Source organism: Cryptomeria japonica, chromosome 9, assembly GCF_030272615.1.
Source record: "Cryptomeria japonica chromosome 9, Sugi_1.0, whole genome shotgun sequence".
Lineage (NCBI taxonomy): Eukaryota > Viridiplantae > Streptophyta > Pinopsida > Cupressales > Cupressaceae > Cryptomeria > Cryptomeria japonica.
The window spans coordinates 422,321,683-422,344,052 of NC_081413.1; the positions used below are offsets into that span (position 1 = coordinate 422,321,683).

General features: G+C 33.9%; 1 long non-coding RNA gene across 1 annotated transcript; it reads right to left on the minus strand.

The window, feature by feature from the left end:
- Positions 1-5,156: 5,156 nt before the first annotated feature.
- Positions 5,157-5,969, minus strand: LOC131073753 (uncharacterized). The gene is made up of 2 exons (XR_009112983.2): positions 5,736-5,969; positions 5,157-5,631 (listed from the first exon to the last, which is right to left on the minus strand). It is a non-coding gene; the product is annotated as an uncharacterized LOC131073753 (long non-coding RNA).
- Positions 5,970-22,370: the final 16,401 nt, after the last annotated feature.

The following is a 22,370-nucleotide window of genomic DNA, read 5'->3' on the forward strand; positions in this document are numbered from 1 at the left end:
AGGGAGTTTCTTAATTTATTTTAATTGCTTCTATTTCCATTAAGATTTGTTTTTTTATTGCACATGTTTGTATGTTTTGATTAGATAGATTTGTGATCGTCTTTTCTCTAATCAATATTCAACACACATTTTCAAGCATGGAAACACATTCTACTCTTACTTTTTTCTTATCCTCATCATGCAAGTGCTGCTTCCACCACCTTGAACAAATTAGGCTCTTGTGTCATGTTGAAATCATCTAGAAGTTTAATTGCTTGATCAATATCAAATTGATCTCTAACCACAATTGTCTACTTTTGTATGCTACTTGAATTATTTTCAGCATTCCCCTCCATTAAAATGTGACATTGATGGGACATTGTTTTCATATGATTGTTTTTGAAGTTACAAACTATTCGTGCCTCCATGGACACTTCTTGTGTTCCATAATCAATGCCACAACTTTCACAATGGATCTTTATTTTAGGTTCTCCCTTTTCTGAATATACTTTGAGAGTGAGTTTCTCATTAACAAATTCTTCCATTAAACTATTCACTTTCAGATTCCAAGATGCCAATACATTAGGATCAACAACTATGGTTTGTTCCACTAACTTAGACCCATCTCCAAATCTTGGCTATTTGTGTATACCTGCCTTCAGAGTCTCTCTAAATTGTGTTGAGGGTTTGGTGTACTTTCCACTATATTTGACTCAACCATACCAACATACATTGTGTCATGTTTCTTCTTAATGCTTATAAGTGTTGTTGTAGATTTCCTTTTTTGTTCTTGCTTTATATTTAAAGGATGCCCAAGCGCATTGATAAAATCGAAAGGATATTCAATGAGTTTATCATCCACAATTTCATGACAAATGTCAACAAGTATATAACCTTTTGGACAAATGACTGTGCCAACAACAAAAAAAATTTCATCGGCAACAATTACATTTTCCATATCTACAATTGGATCCATCTAGATTATTTTCCACATGTACCTATTAGCTGGTTAAGTAATGGATAAAATTATAATTAAAAATTCAAAAGTTTGGTTATAATATTTCTATGAAATGATATGTCTTTTCATCCTGATGCATCCATAACTAAATGAAAAAAGAAAGTCAAATATACACATGAAGGGGTCAATATGGAAATGGAAAAATTAAGAGTCAATGAAGGTGTTTGTTTTCCTTGGCAGTTGCTTTGAGGAATTATTTCTTTTCCTTGCTATTCCAATTGGGTTTATCGAGGCATAATTTATGAGATCTTTTACTTTCAGATAAGTGTAAATCAACATTTGTTACTTGGATAGAATGACATGGCTTCACATGGAACTGCAATTGCATTTCGTAAGATTGCAAATATCCATTTTGGCGGCAGAGTCTACCATTCGTGAGGCCTTAGAAAGGATAAAACAAAGATTACATTGGAACTATATTAGTTGATTTTCTACCAAAATTGAAAACAAATTGATTGAATTATCCAATCATATCTATTGTTGCAGTCATAGGTACAAAATGTAAGTTTGAACATAATAGGTGGCAGATGGATGAAAGGGTCTTATCCTTTCAATAGAATGACACAATCTACAACAAACTAAAAAATTGCGGAATAATTTCAGAAATAAATCACAAAAAGATTTGTTTTGAGATTTGTTTCTATCGTTAGGGTATAAAAGATATGAAGGCTATAAAGTAGTGATTCCTTCATCAAGGCTATGTACAAAAAATGGTGAATTCCTTTGTTGTTAAGTGTTTATGTGAGAGAATGAACAATCTCAGAAAATCCTTGGAGGAGCAAATTGCCTGCCTATTCAACAAAGGGATCGATGACGAGAATATGTATGTGATAAAAATATTAGGGATAGATTTATGGGTTAACGGGCATGTACATGATGGTTTTTTTTATGAGAACTTGTTCTCCCCCATCATCTAGATTTTGGGATATGCCCTTGATACTTATGGTATTGTGCACCGCATGATGAAGGAGGAGAATGCTCAAAGTGTGAAGACTAGGTTGGAGACCCTTGAGATTGTGCTACAGTCAAAGATCATGCTTTGTTTTCTTTATCTTAATGTCTAAGGTAGAAAGACCAAAATGGATAAAGCATGGAAGTTATTCAAAGTTGGGGTAGGCCAAAAATACAAACTGGATAAGTTTGAGGTCTTCATGAATGACAATGGCAATCTATTCCCTACAGAGATCGTAGAAAGGTTGAAAGTGATTGGAAAGGGGATTGGTTATCTATATCATTGATCACCCCTGTGTCCCCTCTCTTATCAATAATCCCCCTATGTCCTTGTGGTGTCCCCCCTCTTAGTATCTATGTTATTTTTTTTTAGTTTTTGAACATATGGGAGTTGCCCCCTTATGCCAATACTTAATATAAAAAAAACTTTATAATTTTATAATATATAATGTTGTTGTGACAATTTGTTTTTCTCTATTTGAGATCTCCATACTCACTCATGGGCATTTTTTCTAGTGTTTTTCTATTGGTATTGTTAGATATTGTCAAATTTAATTAGTATTCACTAGCTCTTACTTACAGATCAAATGATGATTCTTCATGTGTTCTTCACCCTAGTTTACTAATTTTTTTCAAAGATGTAATAGTGTTTTCCATGGTTGACATTACTAATTTAAAACAAATGAATGAGAATAATAGTTAAATGGAGGGGACAAGATTTTTTTAAATACCTAATTAAGTATAGTTCCTTGGTCCCCTTTGACTGTAAATCTTGATAAGGGTTTGAAGTTGTAGTTGAGGTTTACTTCATGCCTTCTAAATGAACACTGTTTGACTCAAAATCAATATAATTTAAATTGAAAAATGCATTTACTGCATCCAACTTGTCCTTCGTAGCGCCAATTTGTGCCTATGTTCAAATTGTTCTCACTTTTTAGTGGCATCTAACAAGTTGATGGAAATATACTGCGGCTAGTATATTTAACACTAGCCATAGTATATTTCTATCGACTAGTTATCCATTTCATCTTAGTGAAATATACTTAGCAAAATGAAACTCGCCAATGAAATTGAGTTTCGACAAAGTTCAAATCTCATCTTGCTGACTTGATGATGTATACGCGAACACACACATCAGAAGGGATGACCATTGTCAAAATCTTGTTATAGCTAATGCTTTTATATTTTTGACTCTCGTGATCCATTGATGAGAAAACATGTGGAAGTCCTATGTCCAACCCCTACTTTTGACATTTGACGAATAAAAAATACCTTTGAATATTCGTATTTGGGATAGACAATTTATAAAACCCCTGTGTCCTTAATATATCAACAATATATTGATTTAGATTTTGGGGATATCAACCCCCCCAATATGAATGCATGTGATATCATATTGCCTAGCGGGTGAATCCCTTGTGACACAACATTCAGTCGACAATGGCAATGATATTCAACACTTTGGTAGTGGTGGTTCCTTTAAGTTTTAGGGAGGTTAAGAGCTTTGAGGAGGCCATGATCAAGACCGAGCTGGTTGAGTGAGAGCATGATGATGGGTGGGATTTCAAGTTCATCAAGGGAGAGTACAGTTGTGAGGATTTCATGATCAAGATCAAGTTTGTCCATTATTTACTTAGTGAAGATGATGCCATGGGCATTGGTGCCCTATATGGAAATCCCCCACTTGGGCCTCCACAATTCAGCTCTTAGCCCAAATCTTTTTCTCACCTCTATACATTTCTTCTAGTTCTGATATTTCTTAGTATTTTACTCTGTTAGTTGTCTTCACAAAGCTTTCAATCATGAAAAGGGATTTCTATTGTTCCCACAATAGTGAGAGCCATGGATTAGATCATTTGTTAGATGGGTTACTAAAATTTTGAAGAAAATGATTTAGGAAAACATTCAAATCGGGTCTTTTTGCTACTGTGCCACATTTAGTTGTATATCTGATGGTTATGATATTCCTCTTGCATTTCTCTCTTAGCTTTAAATCATGAAAAATGCTAAACCCTTTCTTCCCACTACAGTGAGAGCCCCGCTAATTAGATCATTTGTTAGATGGGTTACTAAAATTTTGAAGCAAGTGATTTGGGAAAAACATCTGATTGGATCTTTTTCTATTATACCACATTGAATCCCATTTCTTCTGATTTCGATGTTCCTTATTACATTTAACTCTTAGCATTCATAACAAAGCTTCAACTTCTTGTTTCTTTGTTTCTTGACCATTGCTCCATGGTTCCATTCCCACTTGTAGTTTCTTTCATTCTTGGAATTATGAAAAGGGTTTCCGCATTATTTTGACTATAGGGAGGGCCATTGATTAGATCATTTGTTAGATGACTTACTAAAATTTTCAATCAAATGATTTGGGAAAACATTTGAAGTGGGTCTTTTGCCACTATGTCACATTCAATGCAAAATTCATTTTCTTGATTCTTTTGTTTCTCTTTCTTGGGCTTTGTTTGTTGTGGTTTGATTTCTTTCTCATTATTTGGTCTGGTTTCTAAGGCATACAATGATTGCATTAGAAGCATTTGTGTACATTTCATTAGCATTTTTTTATTGAATATTCATAAGCATTCTTGCAAATTATGAGTCTCAACTTCATCTGTTTATTCAAGACTAGAAATAATAGGAAAGAGAATATAAGTTGTGAATAAGTTTCAGATGGATGATATTGTAACAAGTCCATAGTATTATAATTCTGAAAATATTTGGAATTGTATGTTGCTGGAATTTTTACTTGAAACAAGAACTTCTAGAGTTCAACATTTATCTCTAACTTTGAATGATTTTTTTTCTCTTTAGGTTTGAATAATATTTCTAACAATTTTATGGTTTATGAAGATTAAAGATGTTTAGTTTTTTAATTATCAATATTTAATTAATACTTTTGTTTTTGTAATATTAAATATTTTAAAAGATTGTTTCTCTTATTCACACTATTTTTTCTTTATGATTGAATAGACAACAATGTCATAGATTTTTAAATATGTCAAAATCTATTAAAATTATTACGATTCACATCATAATATTATTAGAAGCTTTACAATGACATAAGAAACAAGGATCAATAATTATGATTACAATGACATAAGAAACAAGTATCAATAATAATTATGATTCTATAGCAATATATGAAAAAGGAAAGTGGAACAAAATATATATATCACTAATATCACCAATTTCCATAAAAACAAACTTAAAAATAATGAATTCCCATTGTAACAAATAATATAAAATCTCTTTGAGATGTATACAATTCTTGGTGAGAAAGTAGACATTTGCGGTAACGCATGAGCCCCCCAATGAGACTGTTAATCATCGAAACAGACACCCACTCTGTTTCCGCAGCTCCTTTGGAATCTGTGAATCGAAAACCCCTCTCAATTTCTCCTCCTCAGGGATGACTTCTTTTTCAAACTCATCCACCACTTTCGCCCGCCTTCTCTCTCAATTTCAAAATGGATTCTCTCTCACCCACAAACTCCCTCTAAAAAGCACCGGGAAAAAATCAGAAAATGGACGGCGACAGCCATTCTTTCGGATCCATTGTAATCCACCACAAAGATGTGGATTATTCTCTTGCACCTCCGATCCTTTCTTCTCTTGCACCTCCGATCCTTTCTTGCTGTATTGCCAATGAAATGGTCGACTTAAGAAACAAGATTTAAAACCTATCAAAGAAAACGGGAAATGTGATTAATTCACAAATGTAAAAGGAGGCAACAAGATTATCTACAACTGAAAATCAATTTCATGGAGAGATCATTCTTGGTACCACAAATCTGTTCAATGCACTGAGTCAATCAAGAAGCTGGAGCTCAAGAAAGGCGACACCCATGTCCTGCTTCAACGATGAGCAATATAGTGAGAAATACGAGTAGCAGAAGAAATTTTGAAGCAATATTTTTGCTACATTCAATTGTATTTCTCTTACTACTGGTATTTCTCAGTATATTGCTCTCTTAGCCTCCATCGCAAACCTTCATTTCCTTCTTCTCCTCCACCTAGGCCTCATCATCCTCCCCTTTTACTCTCACCCCCAGTCATACAATTTAACGGGATTTGAAGAGTAAAATTAGGACTTAACTCATAACTTAACTGGTTGCATGACTGAATGATCTGATTGTAGGAGTTAACTGAATGCACTAATAACTTAGCTGGTTGCATGAATGAGCGATCTGATTGTAGGGATGAATTAAGTAGATCTAAACTAGAAGTTAACTGAATCATTTAACTGGTTGCAGGAATGAGTGATCAGATTGATCTTAACTCCATCTTCTCTATTTATATTTTTCATTAATAGAATGTTGTTGTCCATTATTTGAACTTAATGGGTAAAATTATCCGGATTTAACCCCCCAATCGTACAATTTAACTGGATTTGAAGGGTAAAATTAGGAGTTAACTCATAACTTAACTGGTTGCATGACTGAATGATCTGATTGTATGAATGAATTAAGTAGGAGTTAACTGAATGTTCTAATAACTTAGTTGGTTGCATGAATGAGTGGTCTGATTGTATGGATGAATTAAGTAGATCTAAACTAGGAGTTAACTGAATCCACTAATCATTTAACTGGTTGCATGAATGTGTGATCTGATTGTATGGATGAATTAAGTAGATCATAACTCCATCTTCTTTGTTTATATTTTTCACAAATAGAATGTTGTTGTCGATATTTAAAAAATCCTTCAATGATATTTTATATCTTCCTAATTAATATATTATTTATCTATTTTTACCTAATATAAATAAACTAATAATACAACCTTCATATGCAATGGTTACGCTGAAAGGGTGCGGCAGGATAATTAGGGAAAATTTTGGTCCATCTTATACATGAATTTGTGCAATACACGAGGTCAATTGGTAGGACATTTAGAAAATTATGTTGTTTGTACAACAATGGCCTCGATGGAGAAGTGATAGCTTCAAGCTCACTATGAATCTACCCCTAGGAATCCAAACATGATTAAAAAAAAAAACTCCAAATCAATAAGATAATTAGATTCCATTACCAATAGGTTCATATTATGTTCACAATAGAATGAAAGGGAGAGAGGTAGAGATAGCTTGATATAACTTGATTGAACAATATAGAGGAAAGGAGAAAGAGAGAGGGCAAGGAGATAAAGATATAAAGTGAGATAAAGAGGGAGGGATAGAAAGGAATGGATAAATATATATAGAGCATGAGGGAGAATGAGAGATAGTGAGAGATGTAGATGGTGAGATAGATTAATAGAGAGATTGAGATGTATTAAAAGGAGACATAGAGACAGGGGAAGAGGGAGAGAGAAATACAAATATGGGGAAATAGAGAGGAAGAGATATATAAATAGAGAGGGAGAGAGAAATATGGGGACAAAGAGGAGAGAGAATAAGAAGAGATGGAGCTATATGGGAAGAGAAAGAGAGCAGGAGATAAAGGTAAATGAGAAGAGAAAGGGAGAGAGGTAGAGATAGAGAGATAGATAGGGGATAAGGAGGGAGGGAGGGAGAGATGAATAGAAAGGGAGATATATGGAGGGAGGGGGAGAAAAGAAGATAGATAGGTAGAGGAGGGAGGGGGATAAGAGGGAAGAGAGGGATGGAGAAATTTAGAGTGAGTTAAGAGTGGGAGAGAGGGAGAGAGATCAATATATAAAGAGGGAGAGGGAGATCTAGGGAAATATATAGACAGAGGATGATATAGAGAGATGTGAGGAGAGATAAGAAGATAGAGACATAAAGGTAGAGAAAGATATGGATAGAGGTAGAGAGAGGAGTGAGAGGGAGATAGATATAGAGGTTGGCATGTGCACCAAGATGGAGGATCAAAAAGATGCCAAATATTTTTTTGACCCCCATAAAGATATAAAGTGCATGCCAAATAAGGTACTCTCCCTATTTGGTGCACAATAAATAGGGTAAGTGCCAAATATAAGACATAACATAAAATTAAAAAATCATTCCAGTTGACCTATTTTCAGCTACAACCTACGAGTTTGGCAATTTCTAGCTCCTCCATCTTGTGCTTTCCAAAAGGAGAAGCCATGTTTTGCTCTTGGATTTGTGAGATCTTAGTCAAAGTGCTATCACAATGTAGAGGAAGTCAAAGAGGTGTGTATTTTCTATTTCTTAGTGTCAAATTTGGATTTCATTGTAGATTAATTCAGGTTTTTGAATTAATTTTTTTTTGTTTCTAGGAATTGAGAATCCACTTGAAAATGTTGAAAACACTTCATCACCTCCTCATCAAGACCCTCCTAAAGAACAAGCCCAATAAACTCATCCTTCAATTCATAGACATCCCCAAGGCACACAAGAAAATATACTATGTCAAATTAAAAATAATAAAAACAGCTTGAGGAATTGATCACAAGGCTTAAAGATCCCATTGCAATTTGAAAAAATATTCACATAGTCTCTCTTTGATTATCATTTATTCAAGATGGTGATTATGGTAATCTTGCGATAAAAAATAAGATCTACTAGCGATAAATTTGATATATGATTATATCTTTTTCTACCAACAACTTGCCAAGTCTTCTAGCAAAAGTTAGCAACCTTGTTACCAGATCAATACTAGTGAAAACAAGTTGCATTGCAATTGAGGAAGATACAATACATCATGAAGTAGAAAATTAGAAAGACCAGGAAATTTTAGCTGAATGGTTCATTTTCCAACTATAATGGAGGGAATTTGTCCCCTCAAGGATGACGAATCCTCAAGGATAAATTTTCCTTCCAATTACCTCTTTGAACTGAAGCTAAGATGAGCCAAGGGATAACATAATTATGTAGGCAGGGTCAGACACCCGAGAGGCATCTCTGAGCAACTCTGCAGAGCCTCAGTCCTCACGACGAGCACATGGAGCTAGGACACCAGTGTGGCACGTTGTCATCCTATATGGATGAAACACAGAGTCCAAGCAGAAAGCTCTAAATGTGCTAATAAAACTTATAAAATAGCTAAATAATATTGAAACTTATGAAAAAACATGGATTATGAAATAGAATAAAGAAAATACTAGAGGGTAAGAAAATCTCACAACCGGTCAACGCTATGAAGCCTCCCGTAAGATAATCTCCTCTTCACAAAGCTATTCCTACACACATACAAGAGAGAAAATGTTTGAGGTTGCATTTTGGAGCCTGCCTAAGTCAGACCCCCGTTTTGGTGTTTCCACCTCCATAGACAACCCAAGAAAACCACAGGAAAGATAAATTATAAAGAGGATAACAATGTAATGTGAAATTGGAAATAAAATTGATAAATATGCAAGAGAAAGGATTAAGATAACTCCCCTATCATGAACAAATATTGGAATGCTTGATAATACTGCAACAATGGTGGTATTGATAGTATGTTTTCCAAAGTGGTATCCAAGAGCTCAACCTGCAAGAAGATTGCCAAACTTGCCAAAGAAATCCCCTTCAAATGCCTCCAACATGAAAGATAAAGGCCTAGGAAGGAATTTCGGTGTCGGTGGGCACATAAAGAGGCATTGTGATCAGCCATAATGCTGAAATGACCACCTATGGACTATACGATTCATGGGATGCTAGCACACCATGTAGACATCTCCGTGTCATGCTTGTGTCCCCGAAGATGACAGGTTGGCAAAGTTGGTAATGCTTCAGCCAAAGCTGACATGGATGGTTTGAGTTGATAAAAGGATATGATTGCGGATCCTAACCTTCGATGACAATATTTTTGATATTACATTGTTCCCCCACTTTAGCGAGCATTCCTTTGTCGAGGTATGTGAAGCTAAAGTAGAGGAAGGTACAAAGAAAGAATAGTCATGATAGGGAGGTAGATTTTTTTTTATTAGATGAGGTTGCCTCTAGCGAGATGATGTTGAGATTTGGTACAGATGATGATATTTGGTAGATCTCAAACATGCTAGCTATAGACAAGAATGATGGATGATAAGATAAAGGATAAGATACTATAACATAAAAAAACCTCACTTTGGAGGAAAGCCCCTAGCTATGAAAAGAGACAAGATAAGTGGCCGCTATTGGTATAAGATATGTCAATATGGGTAGCAAGATGCATTATGCTAGATGGCCATATGATAGGGCATGATATGTCGGTATGGATAACCATATGATAGGGCAGATAAAGATAAGTTTGCCAGCATGGGTAGCGACACGCTAGATAGCCATGCAATGGGGCAGATAAATTTGGTAAGTAGTAGATTGGCCACTACCAAAGAAAACAAGAGAGATATAGATCAAGAATGGTTTGGCCCCCATGTAGGCAATCTTTGGAAAAGATCAAGTAGCTTTTCTCCCACCTAGGTGATCTTGGGAAAAGAAAAAGATCAAGTGGTTTATCCCTTACCTAGGTAAACATGAAAAAGAAACATGACAAATGAAATTGATGCAAGAGCTCAAAGATAAAATGCAAATATGATGGCCCTCCCTTATAATGATACACATGGAAGACATGTCATTCTAAGGGGAAGAGCAGTTGTGCTACGCCAACATAACGAGATGTTTCTGTGGAATGCCACCAATAGATAGTGACACATAAATTTCCATAAAATCAAAAGATGCAATGCAAGAGGACAGGGAGATCTTGATAGTCTAGCATTATAACCCATAGCAGTGATGAAAGATATGTAACACAAATGAAAAATGGGTATATCATCATAATGCCAATTTTTTTGGATCTAAAGAAGAGCACATGAAGACTAAGAGAAAAGTTCAACATGGAAGAAGGCAAAGAATGCCCCAAATAATTTGCATCATCCCTGAATGTCAAAAATCAAGATATGACAAATAGAAGAAAAAGGTATACAAATAGAGGAATGTGTATAATAGAAAATCCCCTGTATCCAAGAACCTACAAAGTAATTGGGTCCTTCAGGAGAGCTCAATGGATAAAAATAGTCAACCTCCCATATCCAAGTACCTGTTGACTCTGAATTTTACTTTAGAAACAAACAACCTTATGGGAAATTCAGTGATGGGGGACCGATTGCGCATGACTCACTGAATAACCTCCAGGATTGAGAAGCCGACTCTTCCTTGGTGTTTCAAGGAAAGAGGAAGAAAGAAACACTTTAAAATAGTAAAAACTAAGCTACTAAGGCGATGCGCCAGAGCATATTTTAAGAAGATATGAGTACATAAAAACCAACTACATATGATTTTTCTGAGCCCATTCAACAATCTACAAGTCTAGATCAGAAACATAACCAAGGTTCAATAAAATCTCTCTGTAACATAAAGAAATACCTATCATGCATTTACCAGATAACAAGTGTAACACATAGTTCAATCAAAAAAATATTAGATATATATATTCCTAAAGTCTTTAAGATTCTAATAGAAAAGCACATAAAAGACCATTAATGCATACTAAGGGTAAAGTCTCACAAAGGCCATAGGCACAGTTTGATTGAACTTCTCCAGAAAACAATAAAATAGTTTTCAAGGCTGAAAATACTGCTAAGAAACTTAATTGTCCTTGCAAAGTTCTGAACTCCCTCAACAGGGAAAAAACTAAACTAAATAGAGCCTTAGGCTCCTAACAAACTCGGACTCCACCACCTTTTCTTTTTGCACATCATGGGCCGCCTGTATGATTTAATAGACAAACCGCCCCTGAAGTTGTTAGCCCTTGAAGTTGTTAGTCCCACAAATCCTGGTGGCTTATTACACCAGTGGTTTTGGACATAGATGTGGATTATTTTCTTGCACCTCCAATCTTTTCTTCTCTTGCACCTTAATACCTTTCTTCTCTTGCTGATCGATCAAGAAAGCATTGAATCCTGCTTAGAATACCACAACACAATCTATGTAATAAGTTGAATGCAATAAAATTCTGTCTAGATAAAGCAGCCAAGGTAAATGGAGAAGTCAACCTGCTATCCACAGTTGACTACCTTTTTGCTATATTGCCAATGAAACGGTCGACTTAAACAACAAGATTAATGCCTGTCAAAGAAAAGGGGAAATGTGATTAATTCACAAATATAAAAGGAGGCAACGAGATTATCTCCAACTGAAAATCACTTTCATTCTTGATATTGTTCTTGTTCAATGCACTGAGTCAATCAAGAAGCTCGTCCTCCTTCAACGTTGAGCAATATACTAAGAAATACAAGAAGCAGAAGAAATATTATAATTGCTTATAATATTTCTTCTGCTACCCCTATTTCTGAGTATATCGCTCTCTTATCCTCCATCAAAAACCTTCATTTTCTTCTTCTTCTTCTCTTCCACCTCACCCTCCTCGTTCAACTGTCACCCCCAATCATACAATTTAACCGGATTTGAAGGCTAAATTTAGGAGATTGGTTGCATGCGTGAATGATCTGATTGTATGAATGAATTAAGTAGGAGTTAATTGAATTTACTAATAACTTAACTGGTTGCATGAATGAGTGATGAATTAAGTAGAACTAAACTAGGTTGCATGAATTAGTGATGAATTAAGTAGATCTAAACTAGGAGTTAACTGAATCCACTAATCATTTAACTGGTTGCATGATTGAGTAGTCTGATTGTATAGATGAATTAAGTAGATCTTAACTCCATCTTCTTTGTTTGTATTTTTCACAAATGGAATGGTGTTGTAGATTATTTTAACTTAATGGGTTTCTAGAAGTCTAATAATAGATGTAATGATCCAAATTGGGAGTCTTAATCCTTTGATCAATCTCCATAGTTCATCTAGCTTCTTCAACTATACATGAAAAGAGATACACATTACTAGTTATAATTTATCCACAATATATATTGGATTGTATGTCAAACAAGGTTTAAGCAATCAAGGAGAATTCCTTTTCAACTAAGAAGATTAGAAACATTTTGAAAAAAACAAATTATGTGATCATTTTATTGCAAAAGCTTCTAAGCCATCCATACAATTTTTTTAAACTTTTAATAGTATATATTAGATGGCTTACACAATCCATCAAAACAAAAAAGACTGAGAATTAATTAAAACAAAAAGAGCACTAATAAAAAGCAAATTTCTACAACTTTCTCCCCCAACAACAGGTACTGTAAAGTGTCCAAAACAAAATAGGACTTCACACACATTCCCAAACAAAAATGAGTAGTAATTGTATCAATATACTAATATTATAATCCTCAAATTTTAGATAGTTGTGTTTGTAGATGAGTAGTAATTGTATCAATATACTAATATTACAATCCTCAAATTTTAGATAGTTGTGTTTGTAGTCACATATTGTAGGACCTACTGGAAATTCTTGAGTTATTAAGTTAATCTCAAACATTATAGATCTCTCATTAGCTATAAAGAGTGGAGGCCATTGCATGAGAGGATGATATTATCCATTTTTTAATTAGTTAATCAATTAAATATTTAAGTTATTAATCATATGACTAATCAATTATATCCACCAAAGTGCCTCCTAGGTGTGGCTGAGTTTAAAATCGTAATTGCATAGTCATATTCTCTAGCCTCTTCTAAATATCCATGTCCTCCTTGATTCTTTTCCTTTTTATTTTGTAATAAGCTTTGAAAGAAGGAATTTTGTGATCATTAATGTGGATTAGGTGATTAGTTATGTGTGTTTATTAGTCTTGATTGCTTGATCCCATTACCACAATTTAGGTTAAGGAGATGCTCTTTGATAGTTCCTATTAGCAATTTAAGAATATTTGAATAGATCTTATCCTACAATGCATGCACTACTTTTTCTTTCCAAAAGCAAGACTGACACATGTTTCATTTATCACTTTATCAAGAGTAAACAAAAAATGGACACAAAATTCTTATATATTAGCATCGATAGAAAAAATGCATTTCCCACCAATCACTAGAACATATCAACAAGGAGAAAGTACCAAGGTACTATAATTTAGATGATCACAATTATTTATAGAATCACAATGAATATAACACAATTTCAGGTTGGATTAGTTGGCCCTTGAAAATTCTAAGACTTTAAATTATTGTTTATTTGAACATCCATTGTATGCATAACTTATTTGATCTATTCGAATATCATGTACTTATTCCAAATGAAAGTTGCAATAGATAGTTTACTAGAACTGGATCCATTTAAGAAAAACACAAAATCAAATTCCTCTATAGAACATAGGCTTAAAGGATAAGTTTAAATCCTTGCAATTCACTTTAAACATAATTGTAATGTCTTTTGAAGTCTCAAGAGAGATTCATTTGTGCTCTAGTAGCAGTAATAATATTTAAAAACTAACGGTAAACATAACAAACAAATTGATGAGTCGTAGCACTCTGTAATCACTTGAATAATAATTTCATAGTTACTAGGAGAAGCAAGCATCCTTGTCTTGGTATCGATACTTATATGGAGGCACCAACCAAATTGCTTAGTGAGTAAATGAATACTTGGAGATAGCTATATTATATATATATATATAATCATCATAAGTTATGGATATGGATATGTGGTCCACATTCTTAGAATGGAGTTTCTTGGTAGCTAGGGATATTTGACACAAGCAATAATTTAGATCATTTATTTTCCTTAACACAATAATGAGAACCCAATCCGCAAGCATTGATATGGATGGACCAAAAAGCTACCTTTTATATCATTCTCTATCTACATTAATGTAAGAGCTGCCCAAATCCCTTGATAAACTCTTTGCAAGAATAATGTCCATCACGAATGAGTTTTCCTTTAAAATTATTGGTACAACTCTTTTCCCAAGTTATATACAATTGTATTCTTATAAAACTTTAAAATATAGGCTTAGTTGCATCCTTAAATCAATCTTTCACCCAATGTATTAATTACACGGGATGCCTTCAAGAAGAAAAATGACCATTCCAACTTACAATATAACATTGTGGTCTATACACTTCATTGATGATTTTCTCCCACATTTTTTCAAAATGTATAGAATCAAATTCAAAATAATCTCACATTTAGAAAAGAATTGTGTTGAATACCCATCTCCACTACTTCTCTCCATCTTCTTTCTTGCACCCAAGTCGTGAGACTAGACATGGGCATGAGCATGGGAATTCAACCTAATTCCAAAATAAAATTGATCTACTTGAGTCCACGAAGAAGTTAGAGCTCAAGAAAGGCAATGCCCATGTCCTGAATCTGGTAGATGATGAGTAATTGGAAGTAGGAGATAAATATATTGAGAAATACCTAAAACAGAAGCAGAAGCAAATGGTTTGGGAAAACATTTTTGCCACATTCAATTGTATTTATTTTGGTGCTTGTATTTCTTAGTATATTTCTCTCTTAGCTTCCATCACAAACCTTCATTTTCTTCTTGTTGTCCCCCTCCTCTACTTGGGCCTCCAATGATCTAAAGGATTGGAAGCCTAAAATTCTAAGTTAACTGTTCACATTGTATGAATTAGTGATATGATTGTATGGATAAATTAAATAGATCTAAACTAGGAGTTATTTGAATGTACTAATAATTAAATGAGTAATATGATTGTATGGATGAATTAAGTAGACCTAAAATAAGAGTTAATTGAATCCACTGATAACTTAACTAGTTGCATGAATGAGAGATATAATTGTATGATTGAATTAAATATATCTAAATCAAGAGTTAAAACTAAATCCAATAATAATTTAACTAGTTGCAAGAATATTAATTGGTTGTGCATGAATGAGTGATCTGATTGTATGGATGAAATAAGTAGATCTAAACTAGGAGTTAACTGAATCCATTAATAACTTAACTGGTTGCATGAATAAGTAATCTTATTGTATCAATAAATTAAGTAGATTTATATTAGGAGTTAACCGAATGCACTAATAACTTAATTGCTTGTATGAATGAGTGATATGATTGTGTGGATGAATTAAGTAGATCTAAACCTTGATGCTTCTCTTGAAAAACCATGGACAATGACCCACTCAAATTTGATTGTAGGGAAGAAGAAGTGGACAAGAAGAATCAACCTAACCTATGCCTTCTCCTCCCTAATTAGCTCTATTCAATCACCTATTCTGTCCAAGCATGTCATCTAGTTGACAATGGTTGTGACATTTGACACTTTGGAATCAGTGGTTCCTTTGAGTTTCAGAAAGATTGAGAGCTTTGAGGAGGCCATGATCAAGATCAAGTTGGTTGAGGAAGAGCATGATGATGGGTGGGCTTTCAAGTTTGTCGAGGGAGAGTATGGTGATGAGGATTCCATGATCAAGATCAAGTTCATCAATAAGTTCCTTAGTGAGTATCTACCTGACTTGGGAATCCCCCACTTGGGCCTCTCCTATTCAACTCTCAACCCAAATCTTGTTCCCATTACTATACATTTCTTGGGGTTCTCATATTTTTTAGTTTTTTTCTCTCATAAACTTCTCCAAAAATATTTCAATCATGAAAAGCGCTTTCGATTCTTCCCACTATAGTGAGATCCAATGCAAGTTAATTGAAAACCATCATCAAAATTGCTATGACCAAACCCTCAACAAAATTACTACAATAAAAATGAAATCAATACTCACAAAGGCACCATTGTCCAAATACTCCCTTTAATCTATTATAGTTAATTGTAAAATTAACGTCAAATGCCCAAGGAGTGTAAGTGGTTGTGAAAGGCTTCTCAGTAGGCTTCCCACTACGCAATTCGAAAGAATCAACAAACTACTTGACAAAATCAAGGGTGATTAGTGGCTCTTGAGGAAACTTGGGAATTTTTTGTGATATACTAGGTGGAGATATAATTGAAGGTTCTACAACACACTTATCCAAATCAGGCTCAACCACCAATGAAGTATTTTGTGATTTTTCTTGTTTTTATGTTTATGAATTTTCTCCTACTTCATATACCTTAACAAATCTACCCTTACTATCCCTACGTCGATGCATGCACCTATATGACTTATAAAAGAACAAATCAAGAGTATTCACCCAAACGAGGTCAACAATTGTACAAGATTTCATCAAGATGTACCAGTCCTAGTTTAACTCACCATGACTTCGCGCCTTTAATACCTTTCCTAGCAACAATGCCAAAATGATTGGATAGAATTGTGGAGTATATTTTGAAATAATAATTTCCCTTATGCTTAGTTCAATTATTATAAATCTTAATATTAATTTCCCCATTTCATACCTAAGTGAGTGTCAATTCAAGAAGCATAAACTTATGAAAGGTATTGTGGCAATTTGCCTAAGGGATGAAGATAGTGGCTTAAGTGGGAATGAAATGCAATTACTGATTCTAAGAAACTGATTCACACTTCCTAAGTCAAGCCAAACTTCCAATTAAACTACTTTACTCTCTAAGAATTAGAAGACTAGATGAAAGGTTCTGCTTCCTCTCAAATATGTGCTAGGGTCTATGGTAGGGATTGTCATAGATTGGTAAAAATAATAATTTAGTTGCATAAACTATAATTGATTCCAAATGTGTAAATTGATCAGAATAACCATTCAAGTTCAATCCAAAGTGATTACAACATCTTAACATAGTCCTCCAAGGAATAGAAAATAAATTATCTAAAAAAACAATCGTATTAATAAACTTTCAAGCTAAATCAAGTACATAAAATTGAAATTAAAACAATTCATTAAAAAAATCATGAAATTCACTTTGTAACCACAAAGTGGGCCCTACCTCCTTGGTTGCCAAGTGATGGATTACACACAGACTCTTACTATATACTACTCTTTCATTAACAAGAATAAACATAGATTTCTTTTTGTATTCAAACTTCACGCCCAAAATATGTATATCTTATTATTTCAGGTTCAAGTCATACATACATACATACATACATACATACATACATACATACATACATACATACATACATACATACATACATACATACATACATACATATATATATATATATATATATATATATATATATATATCGATCGATTATCGTGGTAATAATGAACTTTAAGTTTGTTTGCTCATTTGGCCTATCGACCACTCACAAACAAGAGTCTATGAAAATGATAAAAAGGCCACATGCCACTTATAACATTAAAAAAATGACCTAAATCAAAATGATCGGTCACTAACAAAGTCTTGCTAATTTCATCTCACCGATCTCCCAAGATCCACACACTCGTAATAGCTTCAACTTCCTCTCTAGCCATCTCCTACCATTTCGGACACAAAACAATAAGAATATCATGGATTTCAGTATTATAACCAATCCTAATCTTCTTTTCACCTTTTTATTAATAATTAGAGTTTCTTCTGTTGTTCTCAAAAAATGAGTAACCCAAGTTTACCTGCAATTTATCTATGAAATAGACAATTTCAATCAATGAAATACTTCAGGGCTTGGAACAACATTAGAAGGATAAAAATCCTTCTACTCTTCAGGCTCTGCAAAACCTAGGTGGGTGTACCTTTGATGCATAGAATTAGACCAATTACATACATATGACAACATCAATAGAAATTAGATAGATCTCATTAAAGGTTCAAAAACAAGGAGGGTACTGTAGATGGGCTAGATCTACACTTACAACTCAACAATGTTTGAACATGAGATAAGTGGAACATCACCACAAAATAGATCAAGAAAGATATTCTAATTTGATTTTAAAATTGATGTTCTGATAATCCTTCAACATTACAAAAGACCAGTGCCTTATCCTGGCCACAAAGTCATGCATAAAACTGGAAGAGAAATCTCAGCTGCAAGCTACTTTCAACATTAAATTTTCATGTATTAATGCATTACATTAATACAATCCTCTGCTTTGTCATAAAATCATGCTTACATATCCAATATACACATTCAAAATCATTAATGCTGGGTTTCAAGATTTAAATCCTTCCTAGAAGAATACCCAAAAAACAAACATTACACTTTCAAAGAAGACTGAAAGAGACACCTCAAATTATCCTTGATAATCTGAAACTGTATAAATTCAAATGCCATTTTGGAGACAATTTTGTGGAAACTCACACATGCCTTGCATATGTGTAAACTTGCAAACTGAAACAAAACCTACAACAAAGACAACACTGGAAACCCAAAAGAAACACACTGTCATTTGCAAAAAAAGAAAAATGCCATCATCGGAACTTGAAATTTTGGATTTCTCTTTTTTGGAGAAATTTTTTTAGAACTTGGGGCCCCCTCTCCATTGGGAAGAACCGAGAACATGAAAAAGAGGGAAAAAACTAGATTTGCATCACAAATTGCCAAGTGTCCTCTTTCCCTAACCTGAAATATTTTTTGCATCATTCCCATGGAAACTGCTCTCAAAATATTTGATATGTGTTAAAACTGATGGCAAAAATGAACTCCTCCTTCTGTTCTGAGAGCTTTTCAATGATATATAATATGCCTATATTTGGGTAAAAAATACTCCTCCAGTGAATTAATCTCAAATACAGCCAAACATTTAAATTTTTGAATTTTAAAACTATAGTCTGACTATATATTTAATCTTGATTTTCTACCCTTTGCTCCACCACATGTCAGCCTCTGGTTTTCTCATGGATCCACCTATTTGCCACCTCATCTGCCACTTCAACACCACCAGACCCACCACTGGACCTGGGCCCACCTTGTCGTTGATCCGCGATGGGTAACTGGCGAGCAAGTTCCCTTCGTGGATCAACGACCACCGTTGGATCATCTAACTTGCACACCCGCTAACCTCTATTTCTGTCACAAAATTTCATTGCCTCGAGATGCGTGTGCATGTGTGTGTGGGGTCCACTGGGCGCTAAGCCTTCTTACTTGCCAAAAGCCTCTTTTCTTTTGGACACTAAGGATGTGACTAGTTTTGTATTAAAATAATACAGAGTTCCATCTCACCACCAATGTCGAATAAAGGCTTTATGCCTGTGCCTTTTATACCTGCGCATGCCTCCACATTTTGCGCATATGTCTGCCATGGCATGCGCATTTGATTGGTAATTTCTAAGTCTCTTTTTTTTTACCCTGTGCATGGTTTTGCATTTATTTGGCAAATTTTTAAAACTTCTCACTTGGTAAAATAATTGCCCTGCTGGAAATCTTTATTTTGAGTAAATACACTAGTTGTTGGATTATTTTTTATCTTCGGCAATAGTTTGCTAAAAGATCATTTTCACTTTCAATTGTACAATCCCCTTTAATAGAAAATTTTACCCATACCGGTAAAATCATTAGCCCTTCTTGCTATAGCGGTTCATCTTTCACTTTAAAATTTATGTAGATACTTCACAAGCCTTTTATCTCTTATCCATTTTTTTATGTGAAAGTTTTTCTCTACTATGGTTAAAACATCTTTACACCAATAATTTCTTATTGGAAAAACCTACATTTTATCTTGCCAATTTTTTTAAAGAAAATCCCCTTCATCGCAATGCCGCATTGAGTAATGCCCCTCCTTTTTCCAATCACACCATCAGGAGATTTCGGAGATGTAAATAAAATTGCAAGGGAGATAACATTTGATTTTAATTTTTTAACTTTCCCAGGCCTACCAAATGCTATACACACTTTTATTTAAAATCATTATAAAACGACTTAAATGATATTTCCAATACCAAATAATATGTTTAATAATGTTATCTCAAAACATTATTAAATAATTTCCTGAACCATTTTTCCAATCTACTCCATTTGTAATTATTATTTAAATCATAATAATGATTAAAATAATAATATATTACCATTCATTTAGAATATCTATTTGGATCAATCATCTGCAAAAATTTAATCATTGAAACTTGGTTTTTACTATTTTGCAAAATGATCAAAACGACCTCTATACCCCCGGAAACCGCCTTCAAAAATTGCTCAAATGGCCACATGAGATCATACCATCTGATAAGCATATTTACTGATATATTTTTAATCACCCTACAAAATATATTTCCTTGAAGATTACTAAGTTACAATATTTTAATCCCCAAATTTCACTACTTAGTTGTTTCTGCACTTAAAACTGCCAAAAAGCTCTTCAAACCTAGTTTCAAAACAATTTTGAAAACATATCAGATAAAATCATGAAGAGATGGAAACTGACACACATACTCATTTCACTACAAGGAATCTCATGGACCAATTGGTTTGATAAAATAATTATCCGAGTGAAAGATATTAATGCTCAAAGTGGCCCATTTACATGCTGTTTCTGAAACACTGAAAAAGTCCATATGGAACGAGCCTTTGAAAATAACCAAACGAAGAGATGAGGGACTATAAATTGGGTAGATGGTAGAAAAACCTATAGATATTCATGGTGTACTACCACTTTTAATTTCAAGTTGATTCTTTGCAAAATGGACAAGTGTTAGATTAAAGCCTATGGTGGAATAACACACAAAAAACCTAGAAACTGTTAGTGTTAATCAACCAAAAACTAATCTAAGCAAGCATATCAAAAGAGACACCAAAAACATGAAATAATATTTAACTAGGAAAGTAAATATAATGAGACATCTCCAAATGCCTCCTAACATGCTCTTAGCTCCTTCTCCTTTGTTCCTCTCCTCTCCAAGTTCCAAACTAGTGTAGCTCTCAGCAGCTTTTTGCACTATGGATGCTTATGGAGGTTCAAGATTGTAGATGATTACTCTAAAATGCTATGCAAATGTGAAGAAAAGCTAATATTAGATGCTATGATGCTAAAATGATCTATTTTAGGCCAAAATAACAATATATTAGTGATTTATGTTAAATGCTCTCTAAAATTCTCTATAACTTAGATGCATACAAGTTTTCAGGATCTGGAATATGAAGAAATGGACTCTATTTATAGGAAAAATGGAGCAATGGATGGTTGAGATTGAGTAATCTCAACAAGGGTCAGGATTGAATGACATTCAATCCATGTGAGGACTTTCAATCCAATCCCAGGATGACAAGTGTCAATATGAGATAGGTTGAGAGGAGAGGGAATAAGCATTAAATGCTTGACATGACCTGAGAGTTAACTTTGGAGTTAAGGTCAAGGTTAGGTTGAATTAATAAATTCTTTATTTAAAGAATAAAGCTTTTATCCAATGGATAAACTCTTGTGCAAAGGCAAAAGGCATAACCATGGTCAAAGCAATAAATGCTTGAGGAGACACATGAGTGCAAGTTGAATTAACCATAAATGGTCATGTAAGAGTCATTAATGGTCATGTAAGAGCCATTAGTGGTTTTGGAAGACTTTAGAGGTTAGATTGTTGAACATACAAAGCATTAAATGCTTTTCAAAGACTTTGAAGTCTTTGAGAAGTGACTCCAAGTTGCTTAGGAATGTGACAATAATTAGGGGGTGGATTAGGTTAATTAGGAAGGGTTTAGAAGAATCTAGAAGGGGGCTTAGGAGTGCAAGTGGATTTGGTGGGTGAGGGGAAATGAGATTTTTAATTAAAATAAAATTAATTTATTTCAATAAATGTGTGCAAGTTGCATTTGTAGGAAAATGTAAGTGGGGGGATAAATGATTTAAATAAATGTTTTATTTAATTTATTTAAAAGAGGAAAGGGGGATTAAATGAAATAA